Consider the following 15,895-nt stretch of genomic DNA (forward strand, 5'->3'; position numbering starts at 1 on the left):
TGGTTTGGAATGTTATGTCAATCATTTCTTTAGGGCTAAAGATAAGGTTTCTTTCCCAAGTTCATCTAGCATACTTCCATCACTCCCTAAATAGTATATTACTTTTATCATATTCTAGTAGCATTCTTCCCAGATGGTAGCAAACTTGGGCATATCATATGCAAGGAAGAATTAATTACTTTGTGCTGTCATTTCATAGGCAGATTTTTTAAAAACACCAGAACTGATTAACTGACTAACTTTCTAACCCTGAAAAAAAATTAAGGATGAAAAAATGGGAAAAAATCCTTTTCATTATTTTAAATTAAGGTTCTTTGTAAATATATCTGAAAGCTTTTTTTGGCTGATCTTCAAGCCAATACCATGACATCTTCCCTTTGTGTACTTGGATTTGGGAGAGGGGACTTCTCTTACCTGATGCTTTGAGTTCACTGTGTCCCTCCTAACCTCTTCAAATTTCCAGGTAATATTTCAAAAATATGAAAATGTGCTCCTTTTTCTGGGAAACATTAACAAACCTTTCTTACATTATTAAAATGGAAAGTAGGGGGGACCTTATTTTATTTCCATCTTAATCTAACAGTCCAAATACCACAGAAGAACTGTATTGCTGACATCTGTTATACTTGCACCAGTTCAGTTTTAAATATTTGCTACAGAAACAATGTTAACATAAACCCAAGATACTTAGTAACAACTATATACATTGATTTAGTGATTTGTGTCAGTAATCTGAAGGAAAGTAATTGAATAATTATCTCTCCCCACATAGCATTCTGCAGGAATCATATGAGCCAATAGTATACTTTGATAATCAGTCCATCTGGATGTGATCGCTTACTCAAGTGTCTGCAATAAGCAGGGTAAGTTTCATCTCATTGCATGTATGTGGTTTTAGAGTGGTTTCACTTAGTCTCAAATATAAATAAATGTACTTGCCCTTCTCATTTCCCCATTATACCATATACCACATGGATACATTTTAGCCTATTATTGGCTAACTCACAGTCCTGGGAAAGTTTTTCCTAACAAAAGTAATCCTAAACTTTGCAAAAAATATTGCTGAGGCTTTTGTTCCCTCATTCTTGTAGAGATTTTTAGTATCACTGTATTTTCCTCTTGACTGCTTAAACTTAAGTTTATTTCACTCTCTTTGTCTAAACAAAAAGGCTGTGTAGAGGACACTATTCTTAGCCTGGATCTTTAGATTAATAATCAGTCTTTTCCACTTTATAAGATTCTTAATTATTGTCTTTATTTTGTCAGATCAGTATTTAAAGGATGGAATAATCAGAAATAACAGCCACTTATGATTTTCTTCTTTATATTTTAAGGTGTCACCTTTATTTTTTTGTCTTATGTACAACTTGGATGCTACTAAATTTCTTACAACAGAGTAAAGGTGGATTATAATGTTTAAATATTTTTATTGAAATATATTTGACATAACATGCAAATTTAAGGTATACATGTTTATTTCATATATTTTAATATTTTAATGATTGACATTGTAGTGATGTTACTACACCTATAACATTACATACTTATCCTTTCTTTTTAGTGGTTGGAATCAATAAGTTCTACTTTCTTAAGATGTTTGATGATTACAAAAAGTACTGTCTATACTCAATATATTGTACATAAGGTCTCTAGGGCTTATTTAGTATGTGTTGCAATTTTTTACCCTTAAACAACACTTGTGTTATTCCCCATATTCTGAGAACCACCATTTTTTTTCTGGTTTTAAGTTTCTTTTTATAGATTCTACATATAAATGATGTCATACAGTACTTTTCTTTGATTTATCTTATTTGGCCTAATATGCTCAAGGTCCATTCATGTTGTCACAGATGGCACGATATTTTTTCTCATAGTTCAATAATATTCCATTGTGTGTGTGTGTATGCACACACACACACACATATTTTCTTCATTCATTCATTGGTGGGCGTTTAGGTTTTTTCACATCTCAACTATTGTGAATAATACTACAATAAACACAAGACTGCATGTACATCTTCAATGTCATGATTTCATTCCCTATGGGTATATATGCAAAAGTGCAGTTCTTGGATAATATGGTATATCTATTTTTAATTTCCTGAAGAACCTCTATATTGTTTTCCATAATGCTTGAATCAATTTACATTCCCACTAGTATATACAAGAATTATCTTTTTCCCACACTCTCAACAGCACTTATTATCTCTTGTGCTCCAAATGATAGCCATTTTAATAAGTGTGAGGTAATATCTCATTGTGGTTTGATTTTTACTTCTAACTCATTCCAACCCTAAATGAATGAAATAATTCTATCTTTACTCTCATTCTGTAAATCTACCTAATATCAATAACTACACTGCAGAACCCTGTGATCATTAGTGTACAGAATAAACACTTGTCTGTCTCTGCAGAGGACAATGATTAACTATTGAAATGGGAAAATAACTTAATTTTCACCTACCATGGGTCTCAGGAAAATCAGGCAACTCAGCTGCTAACAAAGTCAGTTAGAAGTTGGAAGAAGCAGAGGAGTAATACCATTTTATTTAGATTTTTATCTCTTGCATTATATAAATGGATGACTTTCTTACTTGACAGGCATTAATCCAAGTAATTTGACATTAGCCTTACAAAAACAAAATAGGAAAAAATACTGCTACCAATACTGGAGTGTTTCTTCAACTTTTATTCATGGAAGCCAAATATTGAAAAATGCGACTTCATGAATTAAATCTTTTTTACTTTCGATTTAGTCTTCAAACAATGAGATTGTATTTAATTTACTATAATAATGATAATGATCAACATTTATATAGTTCTTACTATGGACCAGACACTGTTCTAAGAACTTTACACATATTAACTAATTTAATCCCTGTGTTCGTATTCTTATTATCCCCTTTTTATACATGAAAGACCAAAGCACAGAAAACTTAAGGGACTTCTTTAAGATCATAGAGCAAGAAAGTAGTAGACCTGAGTAATGGATTCAGCCAGGCTTCTTCTGCAATCATAGTTTGCCAATTCTCCATTTAGCTTCCCAATTTAATACTAGCCACTTTTTAAACTGGCCATTGATAAAGCTTTAATTAGATGTAATACTTATCTTTGTTATTTTTTCTCATTATTGTATAAAGATTTTTATATGTAACAAAATTAGCAGCAATAAATTAGTAAATTGATTAGGAAATTAGAATTTTTAAGGCAAGAAACTAAAGTATTTATTATAGCCAATTTGTCCCCTACATAAAAATAAAATGATTTTCTTCTTTTTAAAATATATAGTAGATGTCTTTTATCTTTCAATGGAGGCCAGCATGGTATAACAGAAAGAACATGAAATTAAGCGAGTGGGTTGAATTCATAACTGTCCTAATTATTAACTGTTTAACCTTGAGCAAGTTAGATTACCTGAGCCTTGGATTTTACATCTATAATATTAAGAAAATAGCATGGGTCCAGAAAGCTAGCTACTTCTCAGCACATGAGCCTGAGTTGTCTCTCTCTCTCTGGCACATGGCCATTACCTCACATTGATAGCATCCTTGGAGTAATCAAGGGGCATGGCCCTGGCAGACCATTGCTCAATTAGGTTGTGCATGCTCGAATAGAAGAAGAGTAAAGAAATAGTGGATGCCACTGGAAAGTTGACAGGAGAGCTGAATAGGACTTACTTGGAGGATACACACTCAAAATTTCTTTGTCTGAAAGGACTCTAAATTGACTTCATATTTCTTCATGACCCTGACCTTCAAGATTCATGTGTGGGATGCAACTGAAGAACCAGGGGAACATGGCAAAACAGAAGAATAGTGAGCCCACCTTTTCCCATGGACACACTGAGTCAAAACTACATATAATGCAACTCACTCTGAAAACATCCTGAAGACTAGAAGAATAGACTTCCACAGTAAATAAAATAAAGAAGCCACAACAAAAAGAGTAGGATGGCAGAAGTACGATTGGAAACCAAACTCCCAGTGCAGTGACCACAGGTGGGAGGAATACCACAGGCATGAAGGTCATCCCTGAGGAACAAGGGGATAAAGCCCTGAGGACTTGCAGTGGGAAGATGAGCACCCACAGAGTCTGGCATTGAAAATAAGTGGGACTTAACTCTGGGAGCCTTGAAAATCAGTGGGAATTCACCTTGGGAAAGCTGGAGAGCCATAGGAAACCAAGACTCCACTCTTAAAAGGGCTAGTGTGCTATATCACAAAGTCTCAGACCCAATATAGTTAGAAAAATAGTTGAAAAGGCAGTAGTTTGAATAAGACCTGGGCTATACATGAGGGAAATTTATTGATTAATTTTAAGGCATGTGCTAGAGGGGCAGGGATCTGTATGCAGGAGTTTTCACTGGGAATAGGAGTGCTTGAGGGTGCCATTTTTTCTTAACTTCCTTCAGCCTAGCTGGCCAGACACTTGTGGAAACCAGCTCTAATATTCTTCATCTACCATGCTAGCACCATTCACCCTACTCAGGTGACCCCCTGGTGAACTGTACCACCCAACCCACCAGCCAAGGCATGTGCCCATCCAAAGTGGCCTGCCCTGCAATATGCATCAGATAATCTCAGTAGGTCCCAGTGTTCCCTAATAGTGACTTTAACTGTAGCACACCTCATAGACAGACACAGTTAGGATCATCACTCCTTTAAAACAATTTGGGGTAGAGTGCCAGCCCTACCCACCAATACACCTGCAGGGGATACAGCTATGCCTTCCAGTCAGTAGAGCCAGGAGCTAATTCCACCCACAGCACATACTCAACAGTTGTGCCAGGCCTCAGTCAACCAGGTCAGGAAATGGCCACACCCATATGCATGCCCATGGTAGTCTTAGCCAGATGTTCTGGAGACTGACTCCAACTATAAAGGCACATGAAGTACACACAGAAGATGCCCAAACTACCTTGTTCTAGTGACCAGGGGGATAGCACCATTGGCTTTGCAGGACACCTGAACACAAGGCAACTGTTTTCAATACATCAAAACACATCTGACCTACATAATACATAGAAATATCACATAGATTTTAAAAATGAGACTAGGAATATGTTCCAAAGAAAAGATAAAACTTTAGAAAACAACTAAAGAAAATTGTGATAACCAAAGTTTTCAAAGTAATGGTCACAAATATTCTTATCAGATTGAGAGAAGAGTGGGTGACCTCAGTAATAGTTTCAACAGAGATAAAGTAATAATGAAAAAGAACCAGTTGGAGGTGAAGAATATAATAGCTGATAAAAAAACACTATGGAGAATCAACAGCAGATTACAAGGTGCAGAAGAACATATAAGGGATCTAGAAGTCAGGGCAAAGGAAAGCACCCAAGTTGAGCATAAAGAAAAATATTTTTAAAATGATACATTAAGGGACATAGAACAACATTAAGCATGCTAACATTCAGAGATTATGGGGGTCTCAGAAGAAGACACATAAAGCAGCAGAAAATGTATTCTAAGAACTAATAGCTGAAAACTTTCCTAGCCAGGGAAAGGAAACAGACATCCAGGTCCAGGGAGCACAGAGAGCCCTACACAAGTTGAACCAAAGAAAGTCCCCATTAAGACACATAATAATTAAAATGTCAAAGATTAAGGAGAGAAACAAAAGCAGCAAGAGAAAATCAAGCAGTTACATACAAGGGAAACCCCACAAAGCTATCAGCTGATTTTTCAGCACAAACATTACAGGCCAGAAGCATGATATATTCAAAGTGTTCAAAGGAAAAATCCTACAACAGAATACCCTACCCAGAAAGATTATAAGTCAGAATTTAAGGAGAGATAAATACTCTCCCAGACAAACAAAACTTAAAGGAGTTCATCACCACTAAATTGGCTTTGCAAGAAATATTAAAGGAACTTCATTAAGCAGAAGAGAAAGTCATAACTCAAAGTAAAAAAATTATGAAAAGAACAAATTTCACCTGCAAAAAGCAAACATAAATAAAAGTACAAGAATAATCATTTATAAAGCTAATATAAAAGTTAAAAGATGAAAGTAATAAAATCATATTTGCAAAAATTAGTTAAGGAATACAATTTTAAAATGTAAAATATGACATAATATTCATAAAACATGGAGGGAATAGGTTAAAAAAGAGTGTTTTTAGGATGTGTTCCAAATTAAGTACCATGAAATTAATATAGACTTCTGCATACATATAATGTTATATATCAGTTTCATAGTAAACACAAACCAAATACTATATAATAGATAAAAAACATTAAGAAAAAAAGAATCCAAGCAAGACACTAAAGAAAGTCACCAATAACAAGGGATGAGAGCAAGAGAAGAATAAAAAAGAGAACTATAAAAGAACCAGAAAACAATTTTTAAAAATGGCAATAATAATATATCAATAATTATTTTATATTAAATGGACTAAAGCTCCAATCAAAAGACATAGACTGACTGAATGGATAAAAAACAAGACCCATCTATGTTCTACCTACAAAAGACTCATTTCAGACCTAAAGAAATATACAGACTGAAAGTGAAGGGATGGAAGGGAATATTTCATTGAAATGGAAGTGAAAAATAAGCTATGGTAGCAATGCTTATACTATAAAATATTGCCTTTGAAACAAATACTGCAACAACAAAGGGCAAAATAATAAAGGGATCCATCCAAAAAGAGAATATGACAACTTCAAATATCTATGCACTCAACATAGGAGCACTTAAATACACAGGACAAATACAGGCCTAAAAGGAGAAATTGACAGTAATATGATAATAGTAGGGGGCTTTAATACTCTAATGACATCAGTGGATATATGAATGCCATAAAACCAAGAAAGAAACACTGGCTTTTAGCAATACATTATACCACATGGACTTAACAGATATATACAGTATCTTTACCAACAGAATATTCCATCCAAAATCAACAAATGCACATTATTTTCAAGAGCACATGAAACATCCAGGATAGATCACATGTTAAGCCACAAGTCTCAATAAATTTAATATTAAAACCATATAATTTTTTTCTGATGACAGCAATATAAAACTAGAAATCAATTGCAAAAGAAAAGCTAGAAAAAACACAAGCATGTGGAAGCTGAACATGCTACTAAGCAACCACTGAATCAAAGAAATCAAAGAGGAAATAAAAAAATACCTGGGGAAAAATAAAAATGGAAACAAAACAGTTCAATATATTTGGGACACAGCAAAAGTAGTTCTAAGAGGAAAGTTTATAGCAATATAGGCCTATTTCATGAAATAATAAAAAAATCTCAAATAAATCTCACACTACAGCTAAAGGAACTAGAAAAGAACAAAACCCAAAGTTAGTAGAAGAAAAGAAATAATAAGAGCAAAACTAAATGAAACAGAGACCAGGAAAACAAGAGAAACTGAGGACATTCTTTGAAAAAATAAACAAAACTGATATGTTTTTAGCCATACTCATGAAGAAAATGAGAGAGAACTCAAAATCAGAAATGAAAGAGATGTTACAACTGATAACAGAAATACAAAAGGTTATGAGACTACTTAGAAAATTGTATGCCAACAGACTGAGCAACCTTGAAGAAATATATAAATTCACATGACACTATATATAGAAAGACCTAAAAAATATTAGACTAATGAATTCAATAAAATTACAGGATATGGGGGCGGAGCCAACATGGCGGCAGGAGGACAGCAGCAGAAATCTCCTCCCAAAACCACATATATCTATGAAAATATAACAAAGACAACTCTTCCTAAAATAGAGACAGAGGATACAGGACAACATCCAGACCACATACACACCTGAGAGAACCCAGCGCCCCATGAAGGGGATAAGATACAAGCCTGGGCCTGGAGGGACACAAGCACCCCTCCTCCAAGGTCCCGGTGAGAGGAGAGGAGTCAGCAGGGCGGGAGTAGGAGCCCAGGACTGCTGAACACCAAGCCCCAGGATTCCAGACCAGAGTGCAGACACAGTGCATGCGTGGGGTCCTGGATACTAGGGAAACAGGGTGGCAGGACCAGTGAGCGGGTGCCTGAGGCCGACGCCAGAGAACAAAGAAACGGGAGTGGCCATTGTTTTTTTGTTTTGTTTTGTTTTTTGTTTGTGAGTGCATTTTAGAAGTCTTAAAGGGACAGGGACCCCAATACTGGGGAAACAGGGAAGCAAGACCAGTGAGCGAGTGACAGAGACCGGCACCTGAGGACAAAGAAAATTGTGCTTTTTTCTTTTTTTTTAAAATTATATATTTAAATTTTGTTGTTGTTGTTGTTGTTGCTGTTGTTGTTTTGGTTTGGAGAGTGCTTTTTGGAAGTCTTAAAGGGGCAGGGCAGGACACTTAGTCCAGAGGCAGGGAATCTAGGGTTCTCTGAGCACTCTAACACCCTGGGAAGAAGGGAGCACAGAGGCCCCTTACGGAGATAAATATCCTCCCGGCCGCACCCCTTCCAATGGGGCTTCACCATTTTGGAGCAGCAGCCTGAGCCAGGCCACGCCCACAGAACAGCAGAGATAAACTCCATAGCAGCTGGGCAGGAAGCAGAAGCCCTGTCTGCACACAGCTGCCCAGCACAAGCCACTAGAGGTAGCTATTATCCCAGGAGAGGAAGGCCACAAACCAACAAGAAGGAAAGCTCTTCCAGCTGTCACTCGTACCAGCTCTGCAAACTATCACTATCACCATGAAAAGGCAAAACTACAGGCAGACAAACATCACAGAGTCAACACCTGAGATGGAGACAGACCTAACCAGTCTTCCTGAAAAAGAATTCAAAATAAAAATCATAAACATGCTGACAGAGATGCAGAGAAATATTCAAGAGCTAAGGGATGAAGTCCGGAGGGAGACCACAGATGGCAGGAAGGAGATTACAGAAGGGAAACAAACCCTGGAAGGATTTATAAGCACAATGGATAAGATGCAACAGGCCATTGAAGGAATAGAAACTAGAAAACGGGAATGTATAAAAGCTGACATAGAGAGAGATAAAAGTCCAGGAATGAAACAATACTAAGAGAACTATGGGACCAATCCAAAAGGAACAATATCCATATTATAGGGGTACCAGAAGAAGAAGAGAGAGGAAAAGGGATGGAAAGTGTCTTTGAAGAAAGAATTGCTGAAAACTTCCCCAAACTGGGGGAGGAAATAATCGAAAAGACCACGGAAAAACACAGAACCCCCAAAAGAAAGGATACAAGGAGGACAACACCAAGACACATAATAACTAAAATGGCAAGGATCAAGGACAAGGAAAGAGTTTTAAAGGCAGCTAGAGAGAAAAAGGCCACCTATAAAGAAAAACCCATCAGGCTAACATCAGACTACTCGACAAAATCCCTACAGGCCAGAAGAGAATGGCATGATATATTTAATATAATGAAACAGAAGGGCCTTGAACCAAGGATACTTTATCCAGCACGACTATCATTTAAATATGATGGCAGGATTAAACAATTTCCAGAAAAGCAAAAGCTGAGGGAATTTGCTTCCCACAAACCACCTCTACAGAACATCTTACAGGGACTGCGCTAGATGGGAGCACTCCTAAAAAGAGCACAGAACAAAACACACAACATATGAAGAATGGAGGAGGAGGAATAAGGGAGAGAAGAAAAGAATCTCCAGACAGTGTATATAACAGCTCAGTAAGCGAGCCAAGTTAGGAACTAACATACTAAAGAGGCTAACCCTGAACCTTTGGTAACCACGAATTTAAAGCCTGCAATGGCAATAAGTACATATCACTCAATAATCAACCTAAATGTAAATGGACTTAATGCACCAATCAAAAGACACAGAGTAATAGAATGGATAAAAAAGCAAGACCCATCTATATGCTGATTACAATACACTCACCTCAAGCCCAAAGACATGCACAGACTAAAAATCAAGGGATGGAAAAACATATTTCAAGCAAACAACAGTGAGAAGAAAGGAGGGGTTGCGGTACTAATATCAGACAAAATACACTTCAAAACAAAGAAAGTAACAAGAGATAAAGAAGGACACTACATAATGACAAAGGGCTCAGTCCAATAAGAGAATATAACCATTCTAAATATATATGCACCCAATACAGGAGCACCACAATTTGTGAAACAAATACTAACAGAAATAAAGAGGGAAATAGACTGCAATGCATTCATTTTAGGAGACTTCAACACACCACTCACCCCAAAGGATAGGTCCACTGGGCAGAAAACACGTAAGGACACAGAGGCACTGAACAACACACTAGAACAGATGGACCTAATAGACATCTATAGAACCCTTCATCCAAAATCAAGAGGATATACATTCTTCTCAAGTGAACATGGAACATTCTCCAGAATAGACGACAAACTAGCTCACAAAAAGAGCCTCAGTAAATTCCAAAATATTGAAATTCTACCAACCAACTTTTCAGACCACAAAGGTATAAAACTAGAAATAAATTCTACAAAGAAAATAAAAGGCTCACAGACACATGGAGGCTTAACAACTTGCTTCTAAATAATCAATGGGTCAACGAACAAATCAAAATAGAGATCAAGGAATATAAGAAACAAATGACAACAACAACACAAAGCCCCACCTTCTGTGGGATGCAGCAAAAGCAGTCTTAAGAGGAAAGTATATAGCGATCCAGGCACACTTGAAGAAGGAAGAACAATCACAAACGAATAGTCTAACATCACAATTACCGAAATTGGAAAAAGAAGAAGAAATGAGGCCTAAAGTCAGCAGAAGGAGGGACATAATAAAGATCAGAGAAGAAATAAACAAAAGTGAGAAGAATAAAACAATAGCAAAAATCAACGAAACCAAGAGCTGGTTCTCTGAGAAAATAAACAAAATAGATAAGCCTCTAGCCAAACTTATTGATAGAAAAAGAGAATCAACACAAATCAACAGAATCAGAAATAAGAACAGAAAAATCATGACAGACTCCACAGAAATACAAAGAATTATTAGAGAGTACTATGAAAACCTATATGCCAACAAGCTGGAAAACCAAGAAGAAATGGACAACTTCCTAGAAAAATACAACCTCCCAAGACTGACCAAGGAAGAAACACAAAAGTTACACAAACCAATTACGAGCAAAAAAATTGAAACGGTAATCAAAAAACTACCCAAGAACAAAACCCCAGGGCCGGACAGATTTACCTCAGAATTTTATCAGACACCCAGAGAAGACATAATACCCATTCTCCTTAAAATTTTCCAAAAAATAGAAGAGGAGGGAGTACTCCCAAACACATTCTATGAAGCAAACATCACCCTAATACCAAAACAAGGCAAAGACCCCACCAAAAAAGAATATTACAGACCAATATCCCTGATGAATGTAGATGCAAAAATACTCAATAAAATATTAGCAAACAGAATTCAACAGCATATCAAAAGGGTCATACACCATGACCAAGTGGGATTCATCCCAGGGATGCAAGGATAGTACAACATTCGAAAATCCATCAACATCATCCACAACATCAACAAACAGGAAGACAAAAATCACATGATCATCTCCAAAGACGCTGAAAAAGAATGAGAAAATTCAACATCCATTCATGAAAAATCTCTCAGCAAAATGGGAATAGAGGGAAAGTACCTCAACATAATAAAGGCCATATATGATAAACCCACAGCCCACCTTACACTGAACAGTGAGAAGCTGAAAGCATGTCCTCTGAGATCGGGAACCAGACAGGGATGCCCACTCTCCCCACTGTTATTTAACATAGTACTGGAGGTCCTAGCCACGTCAATCAGACAAAACAAAGACATACAAGGAATACAGATTGGTAAAGAAGAAGTTAAACTGTCACTATTTGCAGATGACATGATATTGTACATAAAAACCCTAAAGACTCCTCCCCAAAACTACGAGAACTGATATCGTAATACAGCAAAGTTGCAGGATATAAAATTAACACACAGAAATCTGTGCATTTCCTATACACTAGCAATGAACCAATAGAAAGAGAAATTAGGAAAACAATTCCATTCACAATTGCATCAAAAAGAATAAAATACCTAGGAATAAACCTAACAAAGAAGTGAAATACCTATACACTGAAAACTACGTCACTCTTAAGAGAAATTTAAGGGGACACTAACAAATGGAAACTCATCCCATGCTCATGGCTAGGAAGAATTAATATAATCAAAATGGCCACCCTGCCCAAAGCAATATACAGATTTGATGCAATCCCTATCAAATTATCAGCAACATTCTTCAATGAACTGGAACAAATAATTCAAAAATTCATATGGAAACACCAAAGACCCCGAATAGCCAAAGCAATCCTGAGAAAGAAGAATAAAGTAGGGGGAATCTTACTCCCCAACTTCAAGTTCTACTACAAAGCCACAGTAATCAAGACAATTTGGTACTGGCACAAGAACAGAGCCACAGACCAGTGGAACAGATTAGAGACTCCAGAAATTAACACAAACATATATGGTCAATTAATATTTGATAAAGGAGCCATGGACATACAATGGCAAAATGACAGTTTCTTCAACAGATGTTGCTGGCAAAACTGGACAGCTACATGCAGGAAAATGAAACTGGACCATTGTCTAACCCCATACACAAAAGTAAATTCAAAATGGATCAAAGAAGTGAATGTAAGTCATGAAATCATAAAACTCTTAGAAAAAAACATAGGCAAAAACCTTTTAGACATATACATGTGTCTCCTCTTCTTGAACATATCTCCCCAGGCAAGGAAAACAACAGCAAAAATGAACAAGTGGGACTATATTCAGCTGAAAAGCTTCTGTACAGCAGAAGACACCATCAATAGAACAAAAAGGAACCCTACAGTATGGGAGAATATATTCATAAATGACAGATCCGATAAAGGCTTGATGTCCAGAATATATAAAGAGATCACACACCTCAACAAACAAAAAACAAATAACCCAATTAAAAAATGGGCAGAGGAACTAAACAGACAGTTCTCTAAAGAAGAAATTCAGATGGCCAACAGACACATGAAAAGATGCTCCATATCACTAATTATCAGAGAAATGCAAATTGAAACTACAATGAGGTATCACCTCACACCAGTAAGGATAGCTGCCATCCAAAAGACAAACAACAACAAATGTTGGCGAGGCTCTGGAGAAAGAGGAACCCTCCTACACTGCTGGTGGGAATGTAAATTAGTTCAACCACTGTGGAAAGCAGTATGGAGGTACATCAAAATGCTCAAAACAGACTTACCATTTGACCCAGGAATTCTACTTTTAGGAATTTCCCTAAGAATGCAGCAATCCAGTTTGAGAAAGACAGATGCACCCCTATGTTTATCGCAGCACTATTTACAATAGCCAAAAATTGGAAGCAACCTAAATGTCCATCTGTAGATGAATGGATAAAGAAGATGTGGTACATATACACAATGGAATACTACTCAGCCATAAGAAGTGGAAAAATCCAACCATTTGCAGCAACATGGATGAAGCTGGAGAGTATTATGCTCAGTGAAATAAGCCAAGCGGAGAAAGAGAAATACCAAATGATTTCACTCATCTGAGGAGTATAGGAACAAAGGAAAAACTGACGGAACATAACAGCAGTGGAATACAGAACCCAAAAATGGACTAACCGGTACCAAAGGCAAAGGAACTGGGGAGGATGGGTGGCAGGGAGAGATAAGGGGGGGAAGAAGAAGGGGGGTATTAAGATTAGCATGCATGGGGGGGTTGGGAGAAAGAAGAGGGCTGTACAACACAGAAAAGACAAGTAGTGATTCTACAACATTTTGCTATGCTGATGGACAGTGACTGTAATGGGGTTTATATGGGGGACCTGGTATAGGGGAGAGCCTAGTAAACATAATATTCGTCATGTAAGTGTAGATTAATGATAACAAAAAAAAAGCAGTTCTGTGTGGTGACCTCCAATGAGTTCTACACAATGGTATAAAGGGCATATCAAACTGAGGGCAAAGGGTCTGTTTGTGTTTATACAGAGGATCAAAGCCTAATTTGGCTACCCTGAAAATGAACTAAGATACAATATGAAGAAGAACCTCCAATATCAACATTCTCTGGAAGAGTCATTCCAGAAGATGATCATCACAAAACTTCAACAAAGATACTGGCACTGTTGTAGTTGTAGCTGCATTCATCCCACCAGTTCCTGGACTTGCCATTGGAATGAAGAAGGAGATATCTAAGCTGGCCTGTGCATACAGTAAAACAAATTTGACTGGATCTATACTGTTGGAACTCAAGCAAGAATTAGGAGAAGTGCAAGTTGTAGCACTCCAAAATCTTATGACTACACACTATCTACTGTTAAAAGAACATATGGTAGGTGAACAGTTCCTAAATTAAAACAGTTGTTTTAATTTGTCTGATTTCTCTCAGACTGTTCAAGTACAGTTGGACAGTATCCATCATATCATAGACAACTTTTCATAAATGCCTAGGATGCCTAACTGGTTTTCTTGGCTTCACTGGAGGTGGCTGGTAATTATAGATCTGCTTTGGTTATGTAACTGTATTCCTATTAAGTTAATGTGTGTACGCAGTTTAATTAGTAGGTAAAACCTATACATGCTTAAGTTACTCTACAAGAAGATATGTCAAAGAAATAATCAATCCTCCCATGTTTTCTTCCATCTGCTACCTCTATAGCTTTTCTTCTCCTTCCTAATTACAACCCTTAAATAGAATTAGTGCCTCATATCGAATTTACCGAGTATCATAATTCCTCCACGTGGTAAAGATACCTCAAGACAAATGGTGGGCATAGAAGCCACAGGGCATAAATCTGCAAAGAAGTAAAAAGCTAACCTTTGCAAACAATATGGCTTCTCTCTCACTTACCAACTTTACATCTCCCTGTATGGCCCCGGAAGATGACTGGTTAGCCAGAGACGGGTAGGATTCCTCAAGGGAGGAACAACCTAAGACAGGCACAGTCGCAGGGGGGCCATCAGGTGAGAAATTGGGGATCAACTGTGGTGAGGCTTAGAACTTCACGCCCCCTGTTTTGAGAGAAATCTTCTGCATCCGTGGATGTTTTAATGCCCTTGTCTAGCTTGGATTAGCACATAGTCTACAGGCACACACCTGATCATCTACAATTGCTCTCTTACAACACTAAACTATGTTTTCTACCTTTATCTTGCATCTACCTACCACTTCAGCATTTTATTAAAAATAAAAATAATAATAATAATAAAGGGAGAAATGTGGGATCCACATATAAATCAAGTATAAAAATCAAATGAATATTCATATTTTACCTGATTGTTTATAGTTCGTAATGTGTGATCAAAACCGAAAGTTTCTGTGATGACTGCCCTTTTACTGTTCACCATGTAAGAACTTATTCACTATGTAAGAATTTGTTCACCATGTAAAAACTTGTTCGTTATGCTTCAGAAGATTGGAGACTGACGGAATTAGGCTTGAGATGGATTAATGATTGTACATTGAGCATTGACCCCCCTATACTGAATTTTATTGTTGTTAACAACCATTTGATTAATAAATATGAGAAATGCCCTCTCAAAAAAAAAACAAAACTCAAGTTCAAATCAGTAATTTTACTTTAACCTGAGAAGCAGGTGGAAATGATTCTAGGCTTTTTGAAAGAGATATGATCATATCAAAACAATACTCGAGGAAGGTAATCTTGGGACCCAAGAATCTAAAAAACCGAGTGAAGGTCTGAATAAGTGGGCTATGGAAGAGGAGTAGAGAGGATTTTCACACGTGATTCTAAGACAAAAACAAAAAGAGCAGAGAAATTATGGGATGACTTTTGCATGGATGATAGAGACAGAAAACAAAGAACTAAATCAACATTTCTTTTGATGCAAAATATTAATAGAAGTATGCCTGAAGGATACATGTTGAAACTGGTTTTATTTAACATTCTTAAAACCATCTGGAGATGGTGGTAT

At 36.8% G+C, this 15,895-nt stretch overlaps 1 protein-coding gene across 1 annotated transcript in view; it reads left to right on the forward strand.

Moving 5' to 3' along the window:
• Positions 1-770: 770 nt before the first annotated feature.
• Positions 771-15,895, forward strand: part of ZC3H12B (zinc finger CCCH-type containing 12B) — a 252,665-nt gene continuing 237,540 nt past the window's right edge. The window contains exon 1 of the mRNA XM_037017076.2: positions 771-863. The gene's annotated coding sequence lies outside the window, so the exon portion shown is untranslated. The remainder of the gene's footprint in view (positions 864-15,895) is intronic.

Source organism: Manis javanica, chromosome X, assembly GCF_040802235.1.
Source record: "Manis javanica isolate MJ-LG chromosome X, MJ_LKY, whole genome shotgun sequence".
Classification (NCBI taxonomy): domain Eukaryota; kingdom Metazoa; phylum Chordata; class Mammalia; order Pholidota; family Manidae; genus Manis; species Manis javanica.